Raw genomic sequence first — 21,873 nt, forward strand, 5'->3', positions numbered from 1 at the left:
TTATTATGGACACTTTCCCTGCTTCTGGGTTGAACGTTTAAGGATTTAGGCCAAAAGGGGACTTAGGCGCTTTTTTTGATTATGCCCCTGCATCTCTTTATTAAAGTACATAAAATCACCTTCACAAATTATATTACTTTAGTGGATTGCAGCACTGAAATGTCAATAACAAGCCACATTCTATATTTAACTTGTCACTATCTTTCATAAGATTGCTAAAATCTTAAGCATGTGTTGTATGTACATGAAGTTATTATAAACCAAGAAAATGAATATTGAAAGACTGAATATTTGACTAGAATCAGAGCAAGTTATTTTTTAATATTTTAAAAGAAGGTATAAACATGTTTAAACATAAGCCTGAAAATTCAATAATTGGCCCATGGATACCAGTAACAAGCAGCCTGTCTTAGAATTTCTAAAGCTACATTCAGATTTAAGGTAGTTTGTCAGAGGATAATTTCCCGCTGGACTTTAATAAGGTTCTAACTTATTAATGCACATTGCTGATGGAATTATTCATATTAAAATGTCCACTGCTAAATTTCAAGAAATAAAGCAACAGACCTGTGAGAAATGACTCGGTGATCATGACAAGGAGAAAATATCCAGTGTTACTGAACTGCTGATGCAATTTAAAAAGTTTGCATTAATTTGAAAATAAACATTTTTTAGTATTTTACATGACATGTTAAGCAAAAACATTGCTGATGATTCAAAATTTCAAACCCTCTGTCCAGTATGCTGAAGTGGGAATCTCATTTGCATACTATCAGGCCTAGATCTATAGTTTAATAAGTTATTTATATCTGTTCAGCGTGCTTGTCCCATTTTAAGGAAACTGCTCACTTATCATTAAAAAAAAATGCATTGCCGCCTCAGGGCAAGTTAGAATAAAATTCATAAGGTGCCGGCAAAATGCTTTCTAAAGCTTTTGAACTTGCAAGCCTTAAAGCTAAGCACCACCAATGCAGGATTTCAGGGCATTGGCCGGAAAACGAACCCAAGTATACTTCAGTGGTGACCCTCGACCATGAGAGGGGAAAGCATGCAGCTTACGCGACCTCACTGGATTGCAGGCCTACAGATCTGCTTGTCAGATTGCCTCTCCATTTATCAGAATTAATTTTCTTTTAGCCAAAAAAGGTGCTTTTGGGTTTAATGTTTGTATGTATTCACTGTCCTTGCATTAACTTCCTTATTTTTACAGGCTCGTGGTGCTGCTTCTCCTTTCTGCAGCTTCTCCTTTTCTTCATCTTTAAACCAGCAATAGAATATGGTCTGCCTTAAACACTAATTTCTTCTTTAGCACTAATCTTTTTCTTTTTGTTTTTATGTAGGAACCACTGGTGTCAAATTTGGATGGTCCCGGACCCTGGAGCAGTTCTCTGCATTGCCCTGCCTGGGACCGGGTTCCATTCCTCAGTTGTCCTATTGGTCCTTCACACTGCAGTTAGTAGGAATATGAACTAATAGGTAACGCAGCTAGAAATACGGACTGGTGGGGAAAGAAGCCAGCATAGCATAAGGACTGGTGGGGAAAGGAGCCAGGGTAGTATAATTATATAATTAGTGGAGCAATATTTACGGCCGTTATTACGTTATTTCTGTGTAAATCTTATGTTACTTATCAACACTCTTTCCTTGATACAGACACTGATTCGATTGCTGGTTGAATTCTTTCCTCTGCTCAGCTAAAGCCTGGCCTTCCATGTTTCCCAATTAATCCTATTAAGTTCCTTTCAAAGGGTTCTGCGCCAATTGGTAAGTACATTTTCTCTAAAATATTTTTTTGTTGAAACCTATTGAAATAAAATATGCTTCCCCTGGCCCTCCTGAAAAGTGTAACCCACCCGGGCTTGCACAAACTCCTTCAACATTTCCATGATAAATGGGTTAAGCACACTTCCAAAAACCGTCCCCCAAATTCTACCCAGGAGTGGACATGGCCCATAGAAGGATCACTCTTTTACAATGATTTACTTTCTCTCCGCACCACTATTCTTAATGATAAAAAAGGAAAATCACAAGACAAACACTTAGAAATGTGGAAACTTTGGCATGCACAATGTGTGGATCCACCCGCCATTGATACACCACATATTCTTACTTCTAGCTGTGCTAATACCAGCCCCTCTGCCCCAGTGCTAATGTCTTCTGACCTTGGCCCCACTGAGGTTGCCGACCCACCCCCATATACTCATGACTCTACCCTTCCTAGCCCAGCCACCCAATCGGGCTTATACCCATCTCTACTGGCCTATGGATATGACCATGCTCCCTATGTACCCCCTGAAACTAAGAAACTCCATCAGGCCAAACTTTCTTCTCCCCTTGCTATAGGCACTACACCCTCCTATCAAATAAACGGCTTTGTTGACTTGTCACCTAACCCCCATGATGCGCTATTTCCCTCCGATACCCCATCCTCTAAGCCTGCTGCACTAGTACCTCAACCCAAAAGTGCGCAAGTACACTGGCAGGATAATGACACAGGCATGTCTCAAACTTCTTTGCTCCCAAAAGACCCTATAAACCTTGTTATCCCTACTAATACTAATACTGGTCCAAATTCCTGTGTCGACCGTATCCTCCAGGAAAAGAAACTTCAAGATCAAACCGCCCTTGCCCTAGAATCGGCTCGCCTAACTTCTCCACCGTCGCGCTGCCCTAATCCTACTGACTGCTTTTATAAAGATTGCCATGGTTTAACAGATAACGTTAGCTTTGCTCAGATGCATGAGGGCCCTTGTGGTCAATACGAACAAGTCGAATGCCGTGTTTGTCGCCGCTTACCCTCAAGCCCTGACCCCCAGGATTGCACTGCCTTTGCCGCTTGCACTATTAATGTAGCCCACAAGAACATTTCTGATGGTCTTGTTCTTCCCTTGCCTTCCATTTATGATCGGCCAACTACTAAAGTCACCAACCACATTTTATCTCGCACGCCCCCTAGTTTGCGAAGCTCCACGGGAGCTACCCGTTGAAACTCCACGGCCTTTACCCCAAACGCCACATATTACACCTCAACACCTCACTCGCCAGCCTCAAACGCCACCTAGTGAGGCTCTGCAAAGTCACGAAGCTTCTCAGGTGCTGTCCATTGAAGCTTCACGACTTTCCCAAACCCCACCCAACATCATTTTGCAATCTTCCATGACTACAACCAGTGCCAATGAAGGTTTGCCCACATCTCAGACATCCCAAATTCTTGCTGGCTCCCCCATCCTTACCCGCCTACTGACCCAACCCATTCCAAAGGAATGGTACACAGATCCTAAAGAAGCATGGTATAAAACCTTCCTACCGAGCATTCTGTCCCTACCACTATTTTGACTCCTCATTCCTCACCACCCATATCTGCTACTCCTCCACCTCCTACCCTCACTCCACATCCCCTTCGTACTCCTTCGGTACCTTCTCTTACTCCACCGTCCTCTTCACACAGCCCTACAACTCCAGCTCCCTTCACTCCCAACTGGAAGCTCACTTCCTGTCCAGCCCCTACCGATTGTACCCTTAATGGCGATTGTGGTGGAAGGACCTCCCATGTCAGCTTTGCCCAGGTTCACAAGGATCACCATTGCCAATGTTCATACTGCCTCGTATGTTTAGGCCTTTCTTCTTGCCCAAACCCTCAAGACTGTACTACCTATGGGAACTGTATTCACCTTCCCCCCCATATTAACTTTTCCGATGGGCTCTCACAACCCTTCCCAGTACCCCTCCGCACACTGGTATTTGCTGATTCAGCCGGGACATACTTCAAATCTTGTCTTACCCCAAAACAGATTATTACTCAACAGGAGCACTCCACTCAGTACGTCCACCCTTGGCTTGACAATCTTGCCGGATGGACTGAGTCCTGTGCTCCCCAACTTCACCCCTTTCCCTGAGAAGGTTCCTTTGAAACAAAACACATGAATACAGCCCGTCTGTGCATTCGCCAGGGCTTCCCCGATTCTGGTTGGGATTTACAATACATGAAAGATGGTCTCAAAATATGGGAAAAATATGAGCGAAAATTTTATGGCCAACCAGCTGAATCCCCTGCCAGTTCCACTCCTGTCCAATCCCCTACCCTCGCACTGCAGGCCCCCCTTATTACTAAACAAACAAACGCTGGCTCCACTAAAACTGAATATGATGCTTGGAGCTTTGCTGATAAACTCTCTATCAAAGCCCAACTTCCTCCCCTGTTAGCGGGTGCATCCCCGTGGATTTCTAAATTTGAGCAAATTACCTCCCAATGGGAGCTGGCTTTAGGTGATGTCCGTTCCCTGTTAGTTGAATGTGTTGGCAAGGTAACTACAGATATTTTTGCAGACGCAGGCAATGCCAATTATACCATAGATGTTAAAAATTTTGACGGAGACCGCTTTAATAATTATCGGTCCTCCGTCTGGAAAGCCCTTCGCGCTCATTATCCCGATGAGAAAGACATGTCTCAGCTTACCTCGCTTCAGTATAAGGTTGGCTCTGACATATACTCTTTCATTCGTGATTTTGAAGACAAATGGGAATTACAAATTGGGGATCCCTTTCCAAAGAGAAAATTAAAGGCTTAGCCTTCCAAACTTTGCGTGGCACTATGCCTAAGGCCATCCAAACCAAATTAGATAGTGTTGTGGGTATGGCCGGCAAGCCCTGGTCTGAAATCATTACACATATTATCCATTATTCCCAACTTTTAGCTGATGCAGAAACCAAAGAACAGAAAGAGTTACTCCAATTGCAGAAAAAGGCTTTAACATCCCAGATCCAAAGCCAATCCCAGTCCCAGTCTCCGCCCACAACTTCACAACCTGCCACCCAAACGGTTCCCGATGCAGTCTCTCAGATGAAACAGGCTGTCCGCCTCACCCAACAGGAAGCCGTCCAGCTTGCTCACATCCAATGGGCCCAGCCCATGTTCCCCTGGCAGCCCCCAATTGCCCCTATTTCTGGTCCATGGGGTATGCGCGGCGTAGGGCGTACCCCACCTCGGGGCGGTTTTTCTCAACCCCGGGATAAATCTCAAGTCCAGTGTTGGACCTGTAATAAATATGGACATTTCTCCTCTGAGTGTTGGCTCAATCCTTCCACTCGCGGCGCCAGAGGCGGAACCCGCGGGCGTGGTCGTAGCACTCCCCCTCCTGGTGCTTCTGACCAGGTGGTGCTTTCAGATGTTCTGTATGTTTCCTCCTGCCCTGTAAACCTCCTGAGTCGTGATGTGCTGTCTAAAATTAAGGCCATCATCACCTTCGTGGGTTTTCACCTTTCTGCCCCTACATTTGATTCTGCAGTCCGATACGGCTGTGTTTCAAGTGTGGTCGGTGTCAAATTGATTCTTAAAGATCCTACCACTGGTCCCACCATTCCCCAATACCCATTGAAACCTGATGCTTTAGAGGGTATCAAATCTTTAATCCACGAGCTCTTGGACAACAATATCATTGAGCCCACTGAATCCCCCTGGAATACGCCCCTCTTTCCCGTTCGCAAAGTGGATGGTAAAGCCTGGCATTTGGTACATGATTTACGTGGTCTAAATCGCTGTTACAACAAGAATTCCACCCATGTTCTGTCCAAAATTCTATCTCTCCCTGCTGTGACCTTCACTACTCGGAGGCTGGCCACTTACTTAGCAGTTCTCCTTACCGGTAATATTGATATTCACCCTGTTTCTAATGATACTGTCCTGACAGATAAAGTACAACCATTTCTGGCTTTCTTTGGTCCCACTGCCACCACATTACATGGCTGTCCCCAAGAACTGCCTACTAACCTAGTTGTCAAACCATACAAGGATGGCTTTCACATTTTTGTTGATGGCTCACAAACAAAAACAGGCACTGCTTTTGCTTGGTTCGTTTACAATATTAAAGATCAGATTTGGGAAAGCGGCTGGAGCAGCATGCCCGCCTCCCTTACCGCACAGGCAGCGGAATTGGCAGTTCTTCTGCACGCCCTTGAAACTTACCCCGACCAAAATCTTACTATCTATTCCAACTCTATCTATGCTATTAAATGTATCGCAGAAAATCATGACAAATGGCAGGTTAGAGGGTTCATCGACAGCACGGGTAAAACATTACAACACATTGCTCTTCTGGAACGCCTTATGACAGCTATACAAAGCAGGCGCACCCCAGCAGCCATTGTTAAAATAAAAGCCCACGACAACTCTGACATGTCCTTCCCTCAAAAGGCACACCAACATGTCGATCTTTTGGCTAAAGAAGCCACCACATATCCACACACTGCCCCCATGTATGTGAACACGAGGGCCCGACAAACTGATCTTGAAAGCTCCTTTGCTGAAGGGGCCACCCTAGAAGAATAGCAACAATGGCAGAAAGCAGGATGCAAACAGATAAAAGGTATCTGGAAAACACAAGATATGAAAACATGTATATCTTCAACCTCACTGTGGTTATATGCTCAAGATTATCATGTAAAAACACACGCTCCTTTCTCACACCTTAGTGCCCGACTCAAAATGTTAATATGGCATCCCAGGTTAGATGCCATCCTGAAAGAAATAGTCCGGACCTGTCCAACCTGTATCAAAACAAATCCTAGAGGAACTCCTACCCCCTTAGGGATTATACCTATTCCAGAGGGGCCGTGTAGGAAGTGGCACATTGACTACACCGATATGGTCTTTGAAAATCAAGGGAAAAGGTACCTCTTAGTATGTATTTTCCCTTTTTCCCAGTGGATCGAGGCTTATCCATGTGCCTCTGAAACTGGGAAAGAAGCAGCTCAGAAAATCTGTACCGAAATTGTAAGTAGACATGGCGTTCCAGAAGCCATCGTTTCAGATAATGGCAGTCACTTCCGGAATGACCTCTTGAAAGAATTATGTAGCTCTCTAGGCATTGAACAAAAATTTGTTACCGTCTATAGACCACAAGCTAATGGGCTGGTAGAAAAGGCTAATGATCTTATTAAAGTGGCCTTAAAGAAATTGATGCCTTTAGAATCAAAGAATTGGCTGAAATTTCTGCCTGCAGCCCTGTATGCTGTCCGAAACTGGACTCTACAGTTCAAGGAACTGGTAACCAGCCCGTTCCAGTTATGTACTTGACGGTTACCATATTTTCCGCCTTTCCAACAACCAGGCCAGAGGGCTTTGCCTCAAGTTATATCTGATTATGTATTTTCTTTACAGACAGCACTACAATTACTGGAAGACAGAAGACGATCTTCAGCAAGGGCCCCAACGCGTGGGTCTACAAATACCACAAAGGACAGCAGGTATACAAGCGCAACTTCCAAAGACAGAACTGGAAACATAGAAACATAGAAATAGATGGCAGATAAGGGCCACGACCCATCCAGTCTGCCCACCTTAATGACCCTCCCCTACCTTTCTCTGTGAAGAGATCCTACGTGACGATCCCATTTTGTCTTAAAATCAGGCACGCTGCTGGCCTCGATCACCTGAAGTGGAAGACTATTCCAGCTGGCTTTCCACGGACCCAGTGGCATACCAAGGGGGGGCATGGGGGGCGGTCCGCCCCGGGTGTCAAGCCCTGAGGGGGTGCTCCTGGTCCGGTCCGGTTCCCCACCCCCTGCGCCGGGTGTCGCGTCTGGAAACAGCCTGCAGCAAGATCGCGATGCCAGCGATCTTTGCCTGCTTCGGTTGTTTCCTCCACCATGGTCCCGCTCCTCCTCTGATGTCAGAGGAGGGGCGGGACCGCGGCGGAGGAAACAGCCGAAGCAAGCAAAGATCGCTGGCATTGCGCAATCTTGCTGCAGGCTGTTTCCCCAGGGAAATGAAGCGGGGAGGCCGGGAGAATAAGCAATGCTTCGTGGTGGTGGTGGTGGGGCCGAGCGGTCCTTCGAGGTAGTGGGGGGGGGCAGCAGGCCTTCAGGGAGGGGCGGGCAGGCAGACCTTGTGGAGGGGGGAGACAGGCCTTCAGGGGGACAAGCAAGCAAGCCTTCAAAGGGGGGACAAGCCTTCGGGGGGGACAGGCCTTCAAGGGGGGCAGGCAGGCCTTCGGGGGGGGGGGGGGGTTACAGGCCATCGGGGGGGTGCAGGTCTTCAAGGGGGGGACAGGCAGGCAGGCCTTCAAGGGGGGACAGGCCTTTGGGGGGATGCAGGCCTTCGGGGGGGTGCAGGCCTTTGGTGGGGGTGCAGGACTTCAAGGGCGGACAGGCCTTCAGGGGGGGCAGGCCTTCAAGGGGAACAGGCAGGCAGGCCTTCAAGGGGGGGAACAGGCCTTCGGGGGGGTGCAGGCCTTCAGGGGGGGTGCAGGCCTTCGGGGGGGCAGGCCTTCAAGGGGGGGACAGGCCTTCAGGGGTGGGAAGCAGACCTTTAAGGGGGGGGACAGGCCTTCAGGGAAGAGGGGCCCTGGTGTAGAAGTACACGGTGGGAAGGGGGAGGGGTTCAAAGAGACGTGCATATGCCGGACTTTGGGTGGGAAGAAATAATGGGTCTGAAAATAGAGGAGAGAGAGAGATGATGGACATGGGTTTTAGGGAGGGAAGGAACAGAAAGGGAGAGAAGTTGGACACAAGGGATGGTGTAGAGGGGTGGAAAGAGATACTAGTTAGGAGGGTAGTTGGGAAAAGAAAGGGAGAGATGGTGGACCCTGGGGTGGTGGGGAAGGAGGGAGAGCTGCTGGATCAAAGGGTAGTTAAGAAAAGGTGGATCTGTGGAGGGAGACAAAAAAAGGAAAGATGCCAGACATCTGGGGGAGGGAAGGGAAATGGAAGGGGAGGACAGAGATGGCAGATGGATGGTTAGCACGGAGAAAGAAGAAAGAAGGAGACCCTGGCAAGCAAGTTATCAGAAGACAACCAGAGCCTGGGACCAACAAGATTTGAAAAATAACCAGGCAACAAAAAGGTAGAAAAACTAATTTTATTTTCTGTTTTGTGATTACAATATGTCAGATTTGAAATGTGTATCCTGCCAGAGCTGGTGTTAGACCGCAAACGTGAGCTAGGATTTAACAGAGAGAGGAAAAGTCCTTTTGTTTCTTTATTTTATTTACACCACAGCGCCAGTGTGGTTAGGAGAAGCCAAAGGGGGGTGAAAAAGCTATAAAATAAACCCACCAGGATGTTTGAAAAACACCCAATTGGGCAGGAAAATCGAATCGATAAACCAATTCAATAGGCTGAATCGAATCGAAATTTTTTTCCCTGAATCTTGCAGCACTAGTTTGCGCTACTGTCTTAGACTTTAGGACCTGGGATTGGGGAGAGATGGCATCCTCAGTACTTTATAATGCAAGTGAAATGAGGATTTGGTCAGATTTTTGAAGGGTCTGCAGAAGAAAAATATTGTATAGGCCGGGGACATGAGACAGCAGGAAATGGGAACTTTTCTTCCTTCTATTTTTGTGAATGGAAAGGCTGAGGATGTCAGAGAGTTCAGTTAAAATATGTGCTTTATAAGAAAATATAATAATGTGTTTTATAAAGTTTATAGCATTGCTGGCCTACCCGGTGAGGTGTTCCTAGTGGTGGTGGCGGCAGCGTGTCAATGTGTTGAGAGGAAGAGGTGATCTGGGAAATTCTGCTGAGCAAATCCGGGCCCATTTCCACCCCCCAGTTAGTCCACTCCACTCAACTGGTTCACACACTGAGTGGGTCTTTGGGTGTTGTTCCTGGGTAGTTGTTTTGGGATCTCTTCCAGTGGTTTGTCAGTATCTCCTTCTGGTCCAAGGAAGGAAACTTTGTTAACCTTAGCACTGACCTACAGAATATGTTTGTAACAGCGCTGCTTGTGTGGCATTAGTCTATGTAGTGATCGAAAGAAAAAACCAGACCTTTGCACATTTTTGCACTATATGATGGATGTATGAGGAGATTCACATTTCCTGCACAGCTAAGTCCGTGTGAAGTTACCTTGTGCTGTATTTGACATCTAGCAAAGTCTCTGTTAGGAAGGAAAGATCTCAGCTTAAAAATGAAGTGGCCAGAAGTTATGGTAAAAGCAGATAGCGTAGCTGGTTTTAGGAAAGGTTTGGACAAATTCCTGGAGGAAAAGTCCATAGTCTGTTTTTAAGACATGGGAGAAACATCTGCTTGGCCCTGGATCGGTAGCATGGAATGTTGCTACTCTTTGGGTTTTGACCAGGTACTAGTGTCCTGGATTGGCTTCCATGAGAATGGGTTACTGGGCATGATGGACCATTGGTCTGAGCCAGTTAGGCTATTCTTATGTTATGTTCTCATCTGTAGGGGCCTTTGTTTTCACCTCTTATTTTAATGTATTTTTTTTCTGAGAACTTATCAGTGTTTTTTATAATGGGAACAAAAATGGAAGAGAATTAATGTGTGTGGGGGTAACTAATTTCTTCAGCTAAATAATTCAATCCACCTCAACCAGACATAGGAGAACTCACACACCATTCACACACCCTCCAACCAAAAATATCAAAAGAAAAAAACAGTTCGACAACCTCCTAGCCATTTGAGCTGCAACACTTGACCCCCAACTCTACAACCTATTGACCTCGACCACAAACTACAAAACCTTCAAAAAAGAAATAAAAACCCTTCTGGCCCTACTCCAAGGACGTGGACCTACGCCCCCCAAGGAACTCCCGAATAAAGAAGATGGGGATCATCGTAGGCGACTCCATTATACGACATGTGGACAGCCACACCGCAGGAGGAAGAGAGGACAGAGTCGTCACCTGTCTGCCTGGAGCAAGAGTGAAGGATGTGACCAACAGGATCTCCAGGATCATAGATGGCGCAGGGGGAGAGGACACCGCTGTGCTTATCCACGTGGGAACAAATGATGTGAGCGGGCGGAAGTATGACAGGGAAGAGCTGAAGGGCCAGCTCCGCTCACTTGGAAGACAACTGAAGATCAGGGAGGTGAAGGTGGCCTTCTCTGAGATCCTCCCAGTACCAAGAGCGGATGGAAAGAGACAAGGGGAATTGCAAGTAATCAACGCCTGGATGAGACGATGGTGCGAAGAAGAAAGCTTCGACTTCGTGCGCAACTGGACGGCGTTCTGGGGAAAAAGCAAATACTACAGAAGGGATGGACTACACCTCAACAAGGAAGGAGCACGAGTTTTGGCAGGCAACATGAAGAAGGCAATCGAGAAGGCTTTAAACTGAAAGATAGGGGAAAGCCGACAGTTGACCACCGGTCGATGGCACGGATAGCAGGATGCCCTGGCGAAGAAGCCAAGGACTACTACTCCTACACAAGAGAAGACGACCTCACAGCCAATAAGGGAGAAAAAGCAGGAATGGACAACTCAGACACAGGAGAGGACAAACACACAGCAAACAAGGGTGATAGCACAGGAGCAGTAAAGGATACCGTAATTGAAACTATAGGGACGGCCAAGAGTAGAAGGTCCAAAAAGGTAACACGAAGGGAACTTAGATGTATGTATACGAATGCTAGAAGCCTAGGTAACAAAATGGGGGAACTAGAGACAATAGCGAGACATGACATATTGGATATCATTTGCATAACAGAAACATGGTGGAATGAAGAAAACAAATGGGACACAGTACTTCAGGGATACAAACTGTATAGAAGAGATCGAGTAGGGCAGAAAGGTGGAGGTATTGCTCTATATGTTAAGGAGGGAATAGATTCTGTTGAAATGGTTACAACAGAAATGAAAGAGAAGCTTGAGTCACTCTGGATCAAAATTCCTGGTCAATATGGCGCAGATACGAAAATTGGCCTTTACTATCGTCCTCCAGGACAGGCGGAGGAAACTGACTCAGAAATGATGGAGGAAATCAAACAAGAATGCAAGACGGGCAATGTAATTATATTGGGAGACTTCAATTTCCCAGGGATAGACTGGAAACTAACAACCTCCAACTGCGACAAGGAGGCCAAGTTCCTGGAGGTGCTAGGGGATTGCTTCCTGGAACAAATGGTAAAAGAGCCGACAAGAGGCAACGCCACCTTGGACTTGGTCCTTAATGGCCTCACGGGACCGATAACAGAAGTGGAAGTCGTGGTTCCACTGGGAACGAGTGATCACAATGTAATCAACTTTAAACTTGACATCGGGAAAGGGAAACATGCCAAAACCTTAACCACCACCTTAAACTTTAAAAAGGGTAAATACGATCGCATGAGGGCCATGGTAGAAAAACGACTAGAGAAGATGGTGGACAAACTTGAAACGGTAGATCAGGCATGGTCCCTACTGAAAAATACTATCACAGAAGCACAAGATCTCTACATTCCGAGGATTTCCAAAGATCAGAGAACAAAGAGCAAAAGAGAACCGGCATGGCTTACCATACAGGTGAAGGAAGCCATAAAAGAAAAGAAGGACTCTTTCAAAAAATGGAAATGCATAAAGACAACCGAAGCCTGGAACAAACATAAAGATGATCAGAAGAAATGTCACAAGGCGGTGAGGGATGCCAAACAGGATTATGAGGAAAAAATAGCCCAGGAGGCCAAAAACTTCAAGCCCTTCTTTAGATACGTGAAAGGGAAAAAACCTGCAAAAGAGGCAGTGGGACCCCTGGACGACCAGGGAAGAAAAGGGTACATCAAGGAAGATAAACAAATCGCAGACAAACTAAATTCCTTCTTTGCGTCTGTCTTTACGAAGGAAGACACCTCAACAATACCTGAAGCGGAGAAAGTGTTTCCAGGAGAAATAGAAGACAGCCTCACCACAGTTGAAGTGGACTTAGACCAGATATACTATCAGATCGACAAACTTAAAAGTGACAAATCCCCTGGACCGGATGGAATTCACCCGAGAGTCTTAAAGGAATTGAAGGTTGAAATCGGAGAGTTATTGCAAAAACTTGCAAACCTGACAATCAGAACTGGACAGATACCAGACGACTGGAGGATAGCGAACGTCACGCCAATTTTCAAAAAAGGATCGAGAGGGGAACCGGGCAACTATAGGCCTGTGAGTCTTACGTCGGTCCCCGGCAAGATGGTTGAAGCACTGATCAAGGATAGCATAGTCCGGCACTTGGACGCACACGACTTGATGAAACCCAGTCAACATGGATTCAGGAAAGGGAAATCGTGTTTGACGAATTTACTCCAATTTTTTGAGACCGTGAACGAGCAAATTGATAGTGGGAAGCCTGTGGACATAATATACTTGGACTTCCAGAAAGCGTTCGACAAAGTTCCACACGAAAGACTTCTCAGGAAACTACAAAGCCATGGCATAGAGGGAGATATACAAAGATGGATAGGCAAATGGCTGGAAAACCGAAAGCAGAGAGTGGGCATAAATGGGAAGTTCTCCGACTGGGAGAAAGTGACTAGTGGAGTACCCCAGGGCTCGGTACTTGGGCCGATCCTTTTTAATATTTATATCAATGACCTGGAGGAAGGAACATCCAGTGAGATCATCAAGTTTGCAGACGATACAAAACTATGCCGGGCGATCAGATCGCAGGAGGATAGAGAGAAACTCCAGAGCGACTTGTGTCGGTTAGAAACATGGGCGGAGAAATGGCAGATGAAGTTCAATGTGGAGAAATGCAAGGTAATGCATTTAGGAAATAAGAATAAGGAATACGAGTATACAATGTCAGGTGCAACTCTGGGGAAGAGTGAACAAGAAAAGGACCTGGGTGTACTGATAGATAGGACCCTGAAGCCGTCGGCACAATGCGCGGCAGCGGCAAAGAAGGCAAATAGAATGTTGGGCATGATAAAGAAAGGAATCTCGAGTAGATCGGAGAAAGTTATAATGCCGCTTTATAGGGCAATGGTCAGACCACACTTGGAATACTGCGTCCAACATTGGTCTCCCTACCTAAAGAAGGATATAAAACTGCTGGAGAGGGTGCAGAGACGAGCGACAAAACTGGTGAAGGGTATGGAGAGACTGGAATATGAGGATAGACTTATAACACTAGGATTGTTCTCCCTTGAGAAAAGGAGACTGCGTGGGGATATGATCGAGACCTTCAAAATACTGAAAGGAATCGACAAAATAGAGCAGAGAAGATTATTTACACTGTCCAATTTGACACGGACTAGAGGACATGTAATGAAGCTAAGGGGGGGGCAAGTTCAGGACTAATATCAGGAAGTTCTGCTTCACTCAGAGGGTGGTTGACGCCTGGAATGCCCTCCCAGAGGAGATTATTGCGGAATCGACCGTCCTAGGCTTCAAGAGCAAACTAGATGCATATCTCCTTAAGAGAGGCATATAAAGATATGGTGGACTATAAATTACGCCAGGTGTACACCTGGCAGGGCCTCCGCGTGTGCGGATCGCCGGACTTGATGGACCGAAGGTCTGATCCAGAGATGGCAGTTCTTATGTTCTTATGTTCTTATGTTCTATTCAAAAAACACATAAAACCGAACTAACACAATCAGAACTGTCCCAAGCATCACCTGCAACTACTCCATATGTACTTCTGATGTCATGACAATTCAGACATAATTTATGTTATGTTATGGTATGTTTGGAATAATGGTTACATATATGAGGTTCAATAAAAGAAAATTTTCACTGCCTGTTTCTATTCTGACCATTTATTCCGTTTCATGGTTATTACAAAAAATATTTTTTACATGGGGGGTGTCAAAAAATTATGGGCGCCGGGTGCCACATATCCTAGGTACGCCACTGCACGGACCATACACTATTGAGGAATCTTACCCTTTTTCGGTCAAGCTACAAGGACAAACTACATTGGTGCACCATAGAAATATCAAGCCAACTCCTACTGAAGAGGCTGTCTCTCCTGGAACCTCACTCAAATAAGTAATCCAGCTCATGAGCTGGTGGACTAAATTATTGTCTTCTGAGTTTATTCTCCTGCTGTATATATTTAGCATTTCCTTCTTGCTAGGATATGTTATATTAGTATTATGTTCCAAAAGGTGTAAGACGAATATAGATTTTGGGATTCATGCACATTTTCTTAAATAATAACGAGCACACACCCCTTACCTTTTATGAGTGATAACGACGAGATATGTGTTATTCTGGTTAGGACCCTAGCATATTCCTTTGTAGCTCTCATTTGTTTTTTTACTTTGTGGGGTGTCCTTTCTGCACTCCAAGCCCTTACTTGGTTTTGGGGTTACCAGTTTCCCTGGTGGGTCTGTTGTGTGTGCCGCTGTATTCCCCGGTTAACCCATCCCCGTCCTCCTCCTCCCGATTCCCCAGCCTCATAACCCAGAAACCTAAAATGGGATCTCCTTGGAGCCTCTTTCTGAATCCCCAACCGAACATGCCTTCTTTCCCCTGCTTCGTGGGCCATAAGTTGAATAATGTAATACAAATATTGGTCATCTTTTTCTGGCTATGTCTAGTTGTCATCACATCTGCACCCGAAGGATCCATGCCTCACACATCTTCCCCTCTACCAGCATGCACCCCTTGCATTCACCAGACCCGAACAGGCACCCACATTACTAATACCCTGATTTATTACAGGCAGTTTAGCTGTAATACTACCATCACAGAATATGCACACAAAGGCTATACATACCACATGTGTGCTACTAACAGAGGGGACAACACCTCAACCCACATCTGTTTTGACCCTCGAGCTCTCCCCACTTATCGGTGGTACTTGCGCTCCTGTGACAATAATAGAATCACCGGAGGGTTTCTTTGCTGGAACACAAGGAAGAGTATTTTCCCCAAAATCACTTCCCTCAGCGCTCCTATCGTCTTTGCTTTTGATGTCTGCACAGTCATCAATCACCAGAAGTTCTCAGATCATAACTGTGATAAACGTAATCCCTTCAGATATTTCCCTATTAAAAAATACCTTTGTCCAGAGCGAGACTGGTATACCTGGGATAAGGATACATATTATTGGTATAGTACTTGGTCCCTGGTGATAGCAGACACACACAACCCAGCCTTTCGGGGGAACCCTTTAGTCAAAATAACCCAAGGCCCCATGACCCCCTCAAACCAATGTGTCCGCCACAACAACTGTTCCCTAATCTATTTCCATATGAAAGATCCTAGAGCTTTCCTGACTCCACGGCGATATCAGATAGCTATTAATGCTGGGGGCACTGCTCCCTATGGGTTTATGAAAGTAGGACTTGAACTGCCCAGCCAGTTTCCTTTCACAAAGCACACCACATTGAAGAAATAGAACACTCAGTTGAATATGGCACGGCTGCTAACAACCTTTTTCTTACTTTAGCTGAAACTATAGTAGACACTCTAAATATAACAGACTGTTATGTTTGTGGCGGTACCCACATGGGAGAACATTGGCCATGGGAGGCCCAGGAAGTAGACCTTACTATAACATCTTCCTTTGTGGTAAATTTTACCAGAGCTCCCCCCTTAACAGTAGGCTCTCCCTGGGTCTTGAAAACACTATTTGTCCCTGATTACTGCCTTGTAAGACCCCAAACCTCTCAAACCTCTGGGGCTTTCCAAGCAGGGAGGTCTACCTGTACACATACTTATTCCTGGAATAATTCTAAGTGGGTCACTTGGCCCACTAACACCCGACCCTTCAATGAGACCTTTTTTCAGCTACTGCACCACTCTCGATACTCTAAGCTTCACAAAGGCCCCTCTGAACTAATTAATTGGCCAGTCCCTGATGGTCTTTATTGGATATGCGAACATAAAGCATATGCCTGGCTACCCAAAAGTTGGGAGGGATCATGTACCTTAGGCATTATTCGGCCAAGCTTCTTTCTACTCCCCCTTGGACATGGAGACCGTTTAAGATTTCAGGTATACCAATCTCGTAGCCAAACTAAACGTGCAGCTGATGTTAGTAAGGGGTTGCAAATTGGTGCATGGACAGATAAGGAGTGGCACCCTGCTCGCATTATCAGTTACTATGGACCTGCTACTTGGGCAGCTGATGGAATGTGGGGATCTCGTACCCCCATCTATATTCTGAATCGGCTCATACGACTCCAGGCAGTTGTTGAGACTATTACCAACGCGACCTCCCTTGCCCTAAACCTTTTGGTTGCCCATGATGATCAGCTTAGAAATGCTATTTACCAAAACAGATTAGCTTTAGACTATTTATTGGCTACTGAAGGTGGTGTTTGTGGTAAGTTTAATTTGTCCAACTGCTGTTTACACATTGATGAGATAGGCCAGGTTGTGAAGGATATAACTGATAGTATGAGGGAAGTCGCACATGTTCCGGTGCAGACTTGGAATGGAATTCAACCTGATTGGTTCACCTCCTGGTTCCCTAACATTGGCGCTCTGCGTCCTATTCTGATCTTCTTAGGTATTCTGTGTCTTATTTTCTTACTCGTTCCCTTTTGTCTCTCCTGCTGTATCAGCCTTGTACGCAGTACCACTGCACAGGTGTCCCGGCAAATGCTGGCTACACATATATACTGTCATCTTAACCCACAAACTGTAGATGCCGGATACCAGACTATGAGACCCCTACACAGACCCATACACAACATTTTTGATGATCTTGACCTGGCTGATTTTGACATGCCTCCCTATGAAACACCAACAGCTGATTTCCTTCCCATGAGCCACCACCTGTCACCACCACTTCAGTGATCTACTCGGATGTTTCTAACACACCAGTATAAGCTCTTCATTCATACCCTAAGTGCCTGCCTGGTTTTTTCTTCGCACATTAATATAATCATTGATTGCATATTATAACATTGTATTAATAATTTTATTGTGACACGTTATGCTGCTCTGTTCCGGGTTAGTATAGTATGGGTGGGCATTTGTCCTTTTGATTTCTACCATATACAATTTCAAGTACTTGGCCCTATGCTGGTGCTTCACAATCACTGACATAGTCTACCTTCTGGCCGAATGTCGAATGTCAGGATGTCAAAGCCACCTGGGGCTTTGAAGAGGGGATGAGAGGAAGAAGAAAATCATGGAAAACTCTGGTATAAAGGAAAACACACGTATAAAGTCCTTGTATGATACAGGTGAAGAATATTAAGTCCTTTAGATAATACTAAAGGTGAAGCAACCAGACCTCAAAGAAGAAAAAGTCCCAAAGTCCCCTTTTCTCCCTCCTGCACCAATAAATCAGTATATTAACAATTTATAAGACATTTCTTACTACCAGCTGGCATATACTGATTAGGAAATACCCTACTTAGCTACTGCTGGGTTAAGCGAAACTTATGAGAAGGAACAAACAAGCAAGCAAAACTTAACTCTGTTGCATGGCAATAGGGCTCACACCTGACAGGATATTATGAAAAGATGAACACATCTCATGGTCAGAAATAGAATTCTTAAGAATATCATTTAGCAAGACGTGTCTTATGATTGTGAGGCAGAGGGGTTAGGCTCGGAATTGCTTATATGGTAAATGAAAGGGACATATGCGGGAAAAGGATAGGCCTTACGGTAAACTGAACAGACGTATAGCGTGACGCAAATGTATAAACCAATAAATGAATTTACTTATGTAATGACGTGTAAGAAAAGAACCAATAAAGATGTATCATGTGATTTAGACCAACGTGGTGTTGACCACCAAGAAATGTATAAAAACAGGCATGTAAGAGGAAGTAGGTAGAACAGACATCAGAGGATCCTCAGGCCTGAAGATCATAATCTGTTACTCTATATACTGAATGATTTATTCTTGTAAGCTGTTAATGATTTGCTAATAAACACACTTATCGATTGAAACCAGTATATAGCGTGTGAGGTCTCTATTTTGAGGCAGGCCTAGACAGCGGCCTACTTCAAAGCTCAGATACGTGAATTACATTTTTTCACAGTATTGAATGTATTCATACCTGCAGGGCAGGATTAATTCTTTGAGAGCCCCTAGGCACCCAAGTACACTGGGGCCCCCTGGCCCTGCCCCTGCACACCCTGCCCCGCCCCCATTTATCTATTTTCTTATTTACATCTTTATTTCCACTTGTATTATTTTTTTATTCAAACAAGCAAAGATTAGCATACCAGTGCACAGTTTTTCTTCTATGCAACCCCCAAACATCTCTGAACAAAGCCCCCTTCCTGCCCTTCCCACTTACTTACCCAGGACTTTAACTCTGAACCCTTTCCATGCATATATAAGTGTTCAAATATTTGTAAAGCAGTAATACTATCCAAAATATAAGTCTATATTAATAACCAAGTTTACAATGCCTCTCAACTGCCTCACTCTACATCAACCAACTGTAACCCATATGTTCAAAGAAGCGTGGGATGAACACAGAGGATCTAGAATCAGAAAATAATATTAAATATTGAACTAAGGCCATTACTGGGCAGACTTGCATGGTCTGTATATGGCTTTTTTGGGGGAGGATGGGCTGGAGAGAGTTTCAATGGCTGGGAGGGTGTAGATAGGCTGCAGTAGATTTTGACGGAGATTTCGGCAGTTGGAACCCAAGCACAGTACCGGGTAGAGCTTTGGATTCTTGCCCAGAAATAGCTAAGAAGAAAAAAAAAAAAAAATTTTAATTGAATCAGGTTGGACAGACTGGATGGACCATTTGGGTCTTTATCTGCCATCATCTACTATGTTACTATGTATAAATAACCAAATCTGTAACTCTTCTAGTATGTTTCACTCCATGTATGAAACAAGGCAAACAGTCCACCAAAGAATCCAACATGAAACAAAAGAAGATTGGCAGATAAATAAGGATATTCAAATCAGGTTAATTCAAGGTGCTCCCAAGAACCATGCTTGATGCATTTTGCCAAACAAGGCTAGTCAACGCTAACAAAAAAAACATGTCTTTCATACAAACAGAACACAGAAAAAAACCTTTGCCTTGTATGGAATATATAATCACAAACTAACCTCTCCCCCTTTTACAAAACTGTAGTATGGTTTTTAGCCACGGCCAGCGCTAAAAAATGCTCTACAGTTTTGTAAAATGGGGGATAAAATAGAAATACGTAGACAAAGGTTAAATAAAACCACCAAGAAGCTGGACTCTGCATACAATGCAATACCACAGAAACAGTGATGTATGTCCCCTAAAGCAAAAAAATAAATAAATAGAAATTTTTTTTCTACCTTTGTCTTCTCTGGTTTCTGCTTTCCTCATCTTCTTGTCACTCTCTTCCTTTCATCTTCCATCCTTCTGTGCCTCTTCCAGAAATTGTCTGCCTCTCCCTTCCATCTCTTCCCTCCTCCAATGGTCTGGCATCTCTCTCCTCTCCTTCCCTCTCCCACACCCCCATGTTCAGGCATTTCATTCTCTCCTCTCCCTTCCTCCCACTTCCATCAGCATCTTCCCCCTTTCTCTCCCTCCAACCCAATTCCATCCAGGATCCTTCCACCTTATGTCTCTCTCCCCTTTCCTTGAACCCCAATTCCATCAGCATCTGTCCCCTTTCTTTCCCTTCAACCCAATTCCATCTAGTATCCTTCCCCTTATATCTCTCCCCTACCCCTGCACACCAATTCCATTAGCCCCTTTCTCTCCTTCCACACCACCCTGTCCCCTTTCTCTTCCTCCACCACCCTTCCATACCATCCTTCTTACAACCCTTCCATACCACCCTGCCCCTTTCTCTCCCTCCACCACCCTTCCATGTTCCTTTCTTCCTTCCCCTCCAAACATTGCAGCTGCCAGCTCTGCCTGCAACGGGTTAGCCCCATAGCAATGCCCCTCCCCTGTAGCAATGGCAACAACAGGCCCCCTACAACAACAGGCCCCCACATAGCAACAGCAACGGGCCCCCCTGCAGCAACAGCAACAGGCCCCCCCTCCGCAGCAATGGCAACGTAGCCAAATCTATTACAGGAAAGTCCCGTAATGACTGCTTCTGCCGGTCCATCCCCCTCCAACGTCACTTCTTCCAGAACAAGTAAGTGACGTTGGAGGGTATAGACCGGCAAAAGCAGTCATCACGGGACCTTCCAGAAACAGATCCAGCCGCGTTGTCGTTGCTGTTGCTGCGAGGGGGGGCCTGTTGTTATTGCTGTAGGGCAGGGGTGCTCAATACGTCGATCGCAATCGACAGGTCGCTCGCTCAGGCGACCCCAGTCGATCGCAGAGCGGGTTCCCTTCTTCCCTTCTTTTTTTTCCCCTCCTGACTGGCCCACCTCTTGAAGAACGCCAGCCAATCAGAGTGCTGGCAGGGTGGGGTGAAGGTTGGTGGCACCAAGGGGGGGGCGGTCTGCCCCGGGTGCACAGCCGTCCATGTCCGGGTCCTCCTGCCCTTCCTTTCCCCCAGTCCGCACTCGGGGCTCGCGCCTGCCTGGTCCTGTGCCGCAGCCCAAATGGTGCTGTTGGTTCTCGCGTGACTCGCGGGAGTTGACTGCACCATTCGAGCGGCGGTGCGGGAACAGGCAGACGCGCTCAGGGCTCGTGTCTGGATTTCACTTCCGGTGCAGATGGGGGAGCCTGCCGAGCTGACACCATTCGGGCGGCACGAGACCAGGCAGGCGCGCTCGGGGGTTACACCTGCCTATTACTGCCCGCAACAGATGGGGACTTGGGCGGCTGTCCAGCAGGGAAGGCTGCCGATGCAGCGCTGGACCGCTAGGATTGCATCAAGGTACTGGGGGGTGAGGGGATGTTTAAAATACCAGGATAGCCATCTAGGGAGGGAGTGAGGGATTTTAAAAGGTATTGAGGGTGAGGAGATGTTTAAAATACCAGGATAGCCATCTAGGAAAGGAAGGAGGGATTTAAAAAAGTACAGGGGGTATGATTAAAAAAGGTACTGGGGGTACGTAGGGGGATGATTAAAGGTACTGGGGGGGGATGGGGGATGGTTTAGGTTACGAGAGGGGTATGGGGGCCTGCCTGTCACTAGGCCTGCCTGCCTGCCCTGTGCCCTGTCCCTGCCTAGCGGCAGTGGTTTGGGGGAGGGCAAGGAGGCAGAAGGAAAGAAGGGAAACAGAAAAAAAGAAAGGGGGCATGAAGAAAGAAAAAAAGAAAGGGAGGCAGGGAGAAAGAAAGGGAAGGGAGAGAGTAAGAAAAGTTGGGGGAGGGAATGAGGTCTAGAGGAGAGGAAG

The sequence above is a fragment of the Geotrypetes seraphini genome, chromosome 6 (genome assembly GCF_902459505.1).
Source record: "Geotrypetes seraphini chromosome 6, aGeoSer1.1, whole genome shotgun sequence".
In the NCBI taxonomy this organism is placed as follows: domain Eukaryota; kingdom Metazoa; phylum Chordata; class Amphibia; order Gymnophiona; family Dermophiidae; genus Geotrypetes; species Geotrypetes seraphini.